This window comes from Ovis aries, chromosome 16 (assembly GCF_016772045.2).
Source record: "Ovis aries strain OAR_USU_Benz2616 breed Rambouillet chromosome 16, ARS-UI_Ramb_v3.0, whole genome shotgun sequence".
Taxonomy (NCBI): Eukaryota; Metazoa; Chordata; class Mammalia; order Artiodactyla; family Bovidae; genus Ovis; species Ovis aries.
Window position 1 is genome coordinate 7,172,793 of NC_056069.1, and position 10,393 is coordinate 7,183,185.

The 10,393-nt window shown below is 43.8% G+C and overlaps 1 long non-coding RNA gene across 1 annotated transcript; it reads right to left on the minus strand.

The window, feature by feature from the left end:
- Positions 1–1,029: 1,029 nt before the first annotated feature.
- LOC132657910 (uncharacterized) lies at positions 1,030–6,889 on the minus strand. The gene is made up of 2 exons (XR_009596710.1): positions 6,532–6,889; positions 1,030–6,443 (listed from the first exon to the last, which is right to left on the minus strand). It is a non-coding gene; the product is annotated as an uncharacterized LOC132657910 (long non-coding RNA).
- Between the last annotated feature and the right edge of the window lie 3,504 nt (positions 6,890–10,393).

The following is a 10,393-nucleotide window of genomic DNA, read 5'->3' on the forward strand; positions in this document are numbered from 1 at the left end:
ACATATATATGTGTATATGTGTGTGTTTATTCCTTTTCAGATTCTTCTCCCTTATAGGTTATTACAAAGCATTGAGTATAGCTCCCTGCATTATACAGTAGGTCCTTGTAGGTTATCTATTTCGCATATAATAGTGTGACTATGTTAATTCCAAATTCCTGATTTATCCTTACCCCCTTTCCTCTTTGGTAACTATAAATTTGTTTTCTGTGTCTGTGGGTCTATTTATGTTTTGTAAATAAGTTCATTTGTACAGTTTTTAAGATTTTGGGTCATCATCTTATGTTGATGATGCGGATTCCACATATAAGTGATATCATATGGTATTTTTCTTTGTCTGGCTTACTTCACTTATGATTATTTCTAGGTCCATCCATGTTGCTGCAAATGGCATTACTTTATTCTTTTAAATGGCTGAGTATCATTTATATAAATATAAATATATATATAAATATAAATATATATATATAGGCTATTTTGAATTGGTCATGTAGAAAAGGATCTTCAGAGAAAGGAACATTTAAACTGAGGTCTGAATCATAAGAAGAGTTAATCCTGGTATGACCTGGGGCAAGACTTTCTAGGTGAAAAGAATAGCAAGCTCAGTATCCCCAGAACACAGCAAGCTTAGTGGTGGGAGGGACAGAAGGAAGGTCCATTTGCCTACTGGGCACAGCAGGAGGTAGATAAGTAAGGGAGGCTGTCAGAGGCATACATAGGCACCTAGTCAGGCACAGCCTTGTAGCCTCAGGTAGGAAGTTTCAGATTTAAGTTTAGATGGGATGAGAAGATGGGCCTCCCTGGTGGCTCAATGGTAAAGAATCTGCCTGCAATGTGGGAGCCACAGGGGACGCAGTTCGATCCCTTGGTTGGGAAGATCCCCTGGAGGAGGGCATGCCAGCTCACTCCAGCATTCTTGCCTGGGAGATCTCATGAACAGAGGAAACTGGTGGGCTACAGTCCATAGGGTTGCAAACAGTCAGACACAACTTAGGTGACTTAGCACACACAGCACACAATGAGAAGACATTTGAGGATTTTAAGCAGAGAATGATCTGCTCCAGTTTATTTAAAAAGCATCACTCTGGCTGGCGTGTGGAGAAGTAGTGAGGGAGCCACTGAGTGGAAGCGGAGGGGCTGGTGGCCAGGCCATCCGGAGGGTGATGGTGGCAAAAGTGGTGCTGGAAGAGGGGAGGCTGGGCTCTGGGTTGGAGACGTAGCTGGCAGGACTTGTTCACAGACTGATGCACAGGCAGAGACCAAGGATGATATCTTGGGTTTTGGCTTGAGAAGTTGGGTGGTATGAGTTGCTGTTTACTGAAGTGGGGATTGTTATGCTCAGAGTCCGAGTCCCCAAAACTGAGAGAATAAGATGTCCACAGCAATGTAAAAGCATGAAGGGGTTTATTGCTGGCTAGGGCTCAAGTCTCATCTAGTGCAGTGGAATCTTGACGAGAGCCCCCAGCTCTGAATCACATCTACTTTTATACAGACGGTTCTTTGTTCCTGTAACAGCATAGCTGATTGGTTAAACCGTCCGCGTGCATGGGACTTTTAACCTCGCATCCCTATCGGGATTGGCTCAGGTCTGGCGCAGGCGGGGGGCTATGGGGATTTTTCTGATTGGTCGAGCTACACTGCCTGCGGAGTTCCCAGTGCCTCAGCTTTCCTAGAGACTAAACGTCGGGCCTCGCCTGCCCCTTAGAGCCTGTCCTGCTCCAGTTTGGTCCTAACATTCCCCCCTGTCTTCAGCTACATAGAGGAATCTTCCTCTTTATTTGGGGGCAGGGCCTGATACTGTTGCCCCAGTACCATCAGTTGGATGGTATTGACGCGGTCTTTTACAAAGGCAACAAGCTTAGTTATTATGCATGGACCCAAAGTAAGTATTAATAGTAGCACTATGAGAGGGCCCACCAGGGTGGAAATTAGTGTTGTTAACCACAGGGACTGTTGGAACCAGGACTCAAATCAATTTTGAGACTTTTTTTTTTTTTTTTTAGCCCTTCTCTTATCTTGGCCAGGGACTCCCTGATTACCCCTGAGTGATTCACATAAAAACAACGTTCTTTCCCTAACACAGCACATGGGCCCCCTGAGAGACTTCATACTCAAGGTACTTTTTGGGAATTGGGGCGGAGGTCTCTTTCTTCTGTAACTTCTTCCTGCTGTGCATGGGCGTGGGCCTGCCTAGCAGAGCAGAAGTCTCTCCACCTGATCTAAGTTGGGGTTTTTCACATCTGAAACCAGCTTTTACCCTTGTAGTTGCAGCAATTTAGTTGGCCCCTCTCAGAGATGAAATAGACAAGGGCCAAACAAGAGACCTAACAGGATGGTCATCTCTGGTCCCCGGAAACAGAAGGCAACATTTGGGGTGAGGGTTGCAGGCTTTGTGATCCCTTCTGATTGGTTGGTGCTGAGGCAACAGAGCAGTGCTCCAAGAACCTTGTGTTCAGTCTGAAGTTACCATCTTTTACCTGGGTGGGGGCTCAAAGACATTGTTATGCATATTTCTTTGAGTAGGAACCAAGACTCTGTCTGGAGGCTGTACCAACCTTTGATAGTTTCTATTTTTGTATCCCCTCCCTTCCCTGGTTGGCAATTGTTTGAATCCATGCTTTGGAATTCAGGGAAGGCCAGGGAGGCTAAACAAAGTCTATATCCTACAGATAAGAAATGGAGAACACAGAACAGATCTGTACTCCAGAGCCTCACAGAGTCCCGCTCAGTTTTAATTTTAGGCAACAATGACTATGATACCTTCCTGTCAAAATGGGGCATAGGACTGCCCCAGCTTGGAGCAATACAAGCTCGAATCTGAAAGTACACCCATAGCATCACCTAGTTATTTTCCAGGATATCTGAACAGTAGCTACTCTATTTTGACTTTTAATTGTAAACTATTTTTTAATAGCTAAAGCAGATTTTACCATTAATGACGTCAGTGTTTTTCTAGATATGAGAAGATGCAAGAATTGGGACTCATAAAATCTTCTCCTGAAAAGATCTAACTATCTGATGGTCTGTTCTGCCAGTTTTTCCCAGAGCACAGAGTGCCTCATTCCTGATTTTTACCCTGAACTCTTTTCAGGGGCATTGAAAGTCAGCAGTTGCAGCGGCCATGATTTAATCTTTGTAGATGTGGATAGCGAGTGTCAGTCTTCAGCTGGCAGAGCCCCTTTTTGCTTATAAACTTGACCATGATTATGAGGGGGGCACTTCATGACCATTTTATCCCATGGTGCTGAGAGTGTCCATTCTCAGGTAAACAGGCCACTCAATGTGCTGTTACTGGACTAGGCCATAAAACAGTATTTAAAATTCTCTGGACCACCTGTCTTACTAGCTTTTTGGTCCAGGAAAACATTTCCTCTTGTTGCTTCTTGCCATATCTAGAGTTACACTGTTACCATCATTGATCTCATACGGGACTATATATTATTCTATTAGAGGCCTCACACACACATTTGATAGTGTAAGAAACAGCAATTTTGTAAGACAAGGGAAATACAAACAACATAGCCAGCAATATTAGTAAAGTCACAAGTAAGACTTATGTTAAGAACTTCCATTAGATGTAGCCCAGTATATCTTCAGGTCATCTGACTTAGTCTGTCCTATAGAATCTTTATCTTTTAGGGAAATTATATATTGGCACCATCTATAAGGCACATAGCCCAGTTTTTTAGTGTTACTAGACTGATTATCTTTAGTATGATTTATTTATTTTCTTTTTAACAAAGAGGAGACTTTAAACCTAAATTACTGTAGCCTGGTATTATCTATATAAATCCATCTCATAATTGTGGGAGATTTCCCCCTCCTTTGCGGAAACTTTTCTTGTTCTGATTGAGCTTGGGTAATAGAAAAAAGCTCAAATTTATAGCCAGAGTCAGAGCAGGCATTATTAACTGGCCCAGTGAGGGGATCCTATCTAGTAATATCACAGTGACCTGAATATGACTAATTTTTTTTTAAAGTAAATTTTCTCAGGGCCAACCAGTTAAAGTCTGGTAGTAGAGAAATTTACCGAGATAACCCAGAACTAGACACAGGTAATTGGCCACAAACCCAACAACTGGAATTGATTTTTAAAACTAGTATAGGATCAGGCCTATGATAGAAAAGCATTTGACTTATATGCAAAGGTCTAAGAAGTCAAGAAAACATAAATGATCATACGAATCAGGTCCAGCATCTTGGGGAAGCTGTCTCCCTCTGATGTCATCGTCTTCTCATCCTGGTGTACTGTAGTTTCTCCTGATAAAAAAGTCCTTTCATCCATGTTGGAGACAGTCCCTTAAATTACGTCTTTTTCCAGTCCTGGTTGCAGGTCATGAGGCATCTGATCTTCATCCAAAGATAGATTACTAAGATAAGCTTTAGAAACAAACTTAGGGTGTTTTTTAAAGAATTTAATTAAATTTTACATTAACATCACATAACAGCAAAGAACTGTCTAAGAGATGAGTCTTACTAGATGCAGACCTCCATTAACAAACTGGTATTTAACATTTTGAAATATCTTTTTTCCTTAAAGTTACCCTTATTTTTATTAAATATAACCAAATTAAAGCTAGTTTGTTTGCAAAATAGGTCTGTTTTTATTAATTTTGGTCTGATGATTTTTATAACCATAATTGATCATAGGCTTTTTATTTTGCTGAAACATTTATAGAGTCTCAGACTGAACTTTTAAAATAACAGGGCTGGGAAACTCACACCAAAGGCTTATCACAGATTTTGCCTAACAAATCTAGGTGAATTTTTTCCTTTTTAAGGTCTCAAAAATTTCTTGAGATCTTTGTATCTGTGAGATAACCTTCCTAACTCATTTGATGAACTTACTGGAAACCTAAGAACTTCCAATTTTTAGAGGAGTCAGAAAATATAATTGTTTTGTTTATAACGTTTAATTTTACCAAAGTATTGTCATAATTAGTTTGAGAGGAAGATTTTCCCTACTTTCTGGAAACATAAGATTCAAACCCATAATTTTTCAGATAGAAACCATAAAGGTTATAAGCATATTCACTGGTTCATTCAGTCCTTTTGCTAATTTTTTGTGAAGTCATCAGATTTTTCATTAAAATACCAGGACATATCAGAATGTTAAAAACTGCATATAATTTCTAGGATATCTGTATTAGTTATTTTACCATACATTATAATATAGCAGATTTATTACTCATTTGATAATCTTTTTTATGTAATTTAAGCAACCAAATAAACACAGTTTAATATCTCTCTTTGGGATGTTCCAGGGGCCCTCTGAAGCACCCCAAAGTTAGCTAGAGATCAAAAGAACTTCAAAAGAGTTTTATTTAAGAAGTTTTATCAAAAAGATCAATTAAAAGGGTTTAAACCTAGCTACAATGAAAATATTTTACTTAATGTTAATTACTCTAAGACATGTCTATATTAGATAGGTCAACAAACAAATATTAATATCAGGTATTTAACATTGAATATTTCCCAGTTTACATGAACCTGGAATTTATTGTTTAAATTAGAATTACTTGATTTGTAAGCGCTTATCTTTTTTAAGCCAAATAAATAGATCTCATATATAAATTAACCTCAAGAATATTACCCAGAGACAGAGGCATACCAAGACATATTTAGACAGACACAGTGCAAGATTTAGCTTTAAGTCTTTTTTTTTTTTTTTTTCTTCAGTGTCAGGAGTTAGAGATGGTCTAGATAAGTGTTCTTGAGAGCCCTGGTCTCAAGGCACAGGGAAAGAAAATCAAATTTTAACAAATGGCGGCAGGTCTAAACCACATGGTGGCCAGACAAAGCAAAATGGCCATCAAAAATCACTACACAGATTACAGAGTTAAAACACACACATATAAACCCGGCAGTCCTCATCAAAGTGAAGGTGAAGTCGCTCAGTCGTATCAGACTGTTTGCGACCTGTGGACTGTAGCCCACCAAGCCTTCCCATCCATGGGATTTTCCAGGCAAGAACACTGGAGTGGGTTGCCATTTCATTCTCCAGGGGATCTTTTCGACCCAGGGATCGAACCCAGGTCTCCCATATTGCAGGCAGACGCTTTAACCTCAGCTCCACTAGGGAAGCTCTTAAATACAAAAATACAGTCTCTCAGAAAACCTCCTATAGAGACACAGAACTTCAGATCTAAGCACTAACATCAAAGATTTTAAGGGAGGAAAGGAAGCCAGGTTGAAAGAAGAAGGGGGAGGAGGTGGGAGAGGGGGCAAAAGGGGTGGCTTTACAGACGTCTCCTGCTACCTACAGATACCCAGGCGTTACGGGACATTTCCCTGGGCTTCTAGAGAAGAGAGGACTGGAACTTGGCCCTACCAGAAATCAGAACCAGAATTTGAGTTCTCTGCCAAGAGGAGGTGATCAGTCTCCAATCCTCAGCTCAGGCTGAGGGCCCTTCAACCAGATTTCTGCGTCCAGGACCAGGGAACTAGAAAAACAGGGAAGGATAGGAAGGGTTAAGGAGAGGAAGGAGAGAGGGAAGGAGAGAGAGATCAATAAAGTCTCTTGTTTCTTACCAGTCGGGGCACTCTGGCCAGTTGTCCACGTCAGGAGGAGACCAGGGACAAAGGGTCCCAGTTGCAGCCCCTGGGTCTGGTCCATTGGCAGGCAAGCTGGCCCCTGAGTGCCCCGAGTGGTCAGGATGTCAGTCTCAGTGAAGAAGAATCCCACCAGAGTCACCATTTGTTGCAGGAAGAGGGACTGAAACTGGGCTCTTGCCTAACACTCAGAAATGAATTGTCCGAGGAGACATATGTGCTGACAAAGCAAGAGATTCTATTGGGAAAGGGCACCCGGGTGGAGAGCAGCAGGGTAAGGAAACCCAGGAGAACTGCTCTGCCGCGTGGCTCACAATGTACAGGCGGTGTCTCCTTTAAACCTTTCCCGAACTCTTCCGGTTGGTGGAGGCTTATTAGTTCTGTATTCTTTATCAGGATCTCCTGTCATAAAACAACTCATGCAAATGGTTACTATGGTGCCTGGCCAGGGTGGGGCGGTTTCAATCAGTGTGCTTCCCCTAACAGTTCCCCCTGCAAGATGGGGTATAGCAGCGCCGTTGGTTCAGGCTCCTTGAGATTCTTTGGGTTCTTTCTTACATGTGTCTCCAACACCGGAGGGGTAGAAAATCCCTGTTGAGGCAAAAAAGGTTTTACACAAGGAGGGGGGGCTTGGTCAGGGTGTCCGATCCGTGGTCGGAAGATGATATCTCGGACTTGGTGTACAGTTCCCAAGTCAAAGGTGCCTTCTGAGGGCCAGCCTACATGGAAGGTCAGCCATTCTGTGCTGCAAAAAGTTATTAATTTGTTCTTCTTTACCAGCACCAATAGATTTTGTGCTCTAGACTTAAAATCAGAGAAGTGGTCAGTCATAAGAGACAAAGGAGTAGAAGTTGTTTGTCCCATGATTACAGAGAAAAACACAGGAGACCAAATGAGCACACAAAGAGCAGAGACAGTGCCGGCACTCACACAGACGCAACAAACAGACAACAAATGTACTTCGGCCAAAACCACAGTACTAGGTCTTCCCAGGTCCCCTTTTTTGAACCTTTTTCTCCCCTTGAGAGTATCTTACCGGCAGGACGTCCACAGAGCCAGCCGCCTCCCCAACACAATGCCAGGCGTTGGCCTTATGCTGGTCTTAACCAGAAAACAGAGCCAGCCACCTCCCCAGCACAGTGCTGGGCCTCGGCCTTACGCTGGACTTAACCAGAATTAACACTGGTATTCAGAGATCTCTCCTCCTAGTGAGGAAACCCCTTCTGCCAGGAGAGTGTTATTCTTCCCAGTTAAAGGGATCCTGGACTAGCCCCCAAATGTTATGCCCAGAGTCCGAGTCCCCAAAACTGAGAGAATAAGACGTCCACAGCAATGTAAAAGCATGAAGGGGTTTGTTTATTGCTGGCTAGGGCTCAAGTCTCATCCAGCACAGTGGAATCTTAACAAGAGCCCCGAGCTCTGAATCACATCTACTTTTATACAGACGGTTCTTTATTCCTGTAACAGCATAGCTGATTGGTTAAACCGTATGCGCGCGCAGGACTTTTAACCTTGCATCCCTATCTGGATTGGCTCAGGTCTGGCACGGGCGGGGGGCTACCGGGATTTTTTCTAATTGGTCGAGCTACACTGCCTGTGGGAGTTCCCAGTGCCTCAGCTTTCCTAGAGACTAAACTTCAGGCCTAGCCTGCCCCTTAGAGCCTGTCCTGGCTTCAGTTTGGTCCTGGCTTCAGTTTGGTCCTAACAGGGATGACCAGTCACCTCTGTAAGGGGGGCAGAGGTTAAAGTGTCTTAGAGGAGAGAGAAGTCAGTATGGGCTGGATGGGTAAGTTGTCTCCACAGAGGGGAGGACCAGCTGAGCCTTGCAGGATGGTTAGAAAAACAGTGAAAAAGATTGGGTCAAGATCCTGGGGAAAACCCAAGGATCTTGGGTTTTTTAAACACAAAGACCCTGATGCTGGGAAAGATTGAAGGCAGGAAGAGAGGGGGACAACAGAGGATGAGACGGTTGGATGGCATCACCGACTCAAGGGACATGAGTTTGAGCAGGCTCTGGGAGTTGGTGGTGCACAGGGAAGCCTGGTGTGCTGCAGTCTGTGGGGTCACAAAGAGTCGGACAGGACTGAGTGATTGAACTGATGTTCAAGATAGTTATTAGACCTTGAAATGGAGATGGTGTCAGGCAGATGGATATAGGCCTGAATAGTTCCATTCACCTTTTGATGTGTGCACTCTTGTTTTGCAACCTAGGGAGCCAGCCACTTAGGATCAGGGCTTGTTTCTCTCCCAGTGCTAAGACAAAGCCCTATCTGCTGTAGGCCCTCAATATTTTAGGATGAAAGAATATAATTGATGAGAAAACTAAGGACAGAGGAACTAAAGGTGTCAAAATCAAGTCTTCCCTACTCAGTACCCATGATTTTCTAGCCTCAACTTCCTTTGCCTCTGGCATTCTACCCATATGACTGGAGGGTTAGTATTGGGGGGGAGGGAACTTTAGAAATCTGAAGACCAGAATCCAACAGCAGAGGGACTTTCACACCATCTCTGACCTCCCACCCCTCAGACTTCCAAAGGTACGCGACTTCTATCCATATCTATTGGTTTTATGTTGGTCTGACTTGTATCCTTGTCTTTGCTGGCACCTCTGTTTCTGCTCCTATACTCCTTACTTCACTGATCTGCTGTCTCCATTGCCTGAGGAATTCCCTCTCACCATCAAAAGCTTTCAAATCAGGCACCTATGTAGCACCCTGCTTTATGTTAGGAACAGGTATGTTCCCGGCCTGGAGGTTTCTGACAGTGCTTCAGTTCCTTTTGTAATTGTGCCTTTTTGCAGAAATTGCCATGGCCGTCCTGGCTGCCATCATCATCTTCAAAGAGCTCATCAGGTGACAGGGGACATTGCCCAGGCCCCATAGCGTGTTCTCAGACACGGGTGTCAGAGAAAACGTCCATTTCCTGGGCTCCCTGTGTCCTAGTGGAAGTCCTGTGTGCTCAGTCGTGTCCGACTCCTTGCAAACCCCTGGACTGGAGCCCGCCTGGCTCCTCTACCCATGGAATTTTCCAAGCAAGAATACTGGGGTGGGTTGCCATTTCCTACTGCAGGGGACCTTTCCAACACAAGGATTGAACCAGCAACTCCTGCACTGGCAGGAGGATTCTTCACCACTAACACCACCTGAGAAGCCCCAACATGCCCCCTAAAAGGGTGGAAAATGTGTGAGCCATACAGTCCATAGTTAAAATCCCAACGTACGTGTAATTGTAGCGCCCGAGGAGAGGAAGAAGAATAAGATGGATTCAGTGTTTGAAGAAATACTTCACATAGAAGTATTCCAAGTCTTAGAATATTTCAGAATGAAACCACATTCTGAAGAATATCTATAAACCAAGCCTCCTCCCCCACATCTAAATACATCACAGGAATCTAGAGAAGTAATTCAGTGAGAGACAAAGTGATCGGTAAGAAGAGGATTTATTCAGATTCAGAGAGAAGCACACTCCACAGAGAGTGTGGGCCATCGCAGAGCGGGAGCGAGGCCTTGAGATGTGGAGCGGGAGGGTTATTCCCACTGTTGGGGGAGGGGTAGAGATCTCCAGGGTTTGGGCCGCCGCCCACTCCTTAGCCTTTTGACAGTGCTTTGGAACTGTCATGGCACCTCTGGGTGTGTCCTTTCACTTGCTGATCAAGGCCCAGTCTTGTCTGCCTTCTTGGTCTCATTTGATTCGAATTGGTTTATGTTGTGTCCTCGAGCTATGTCATTCTTTCAAAAGTCGTGTCCTAGTGAAGTGGCCACGAGCAATGCCTGTGAACCAGATGGAGCGGGGTTCCAATGCCTTGCATCCACTTGGTAGGTGTGTGATTTGAGTGACAGTC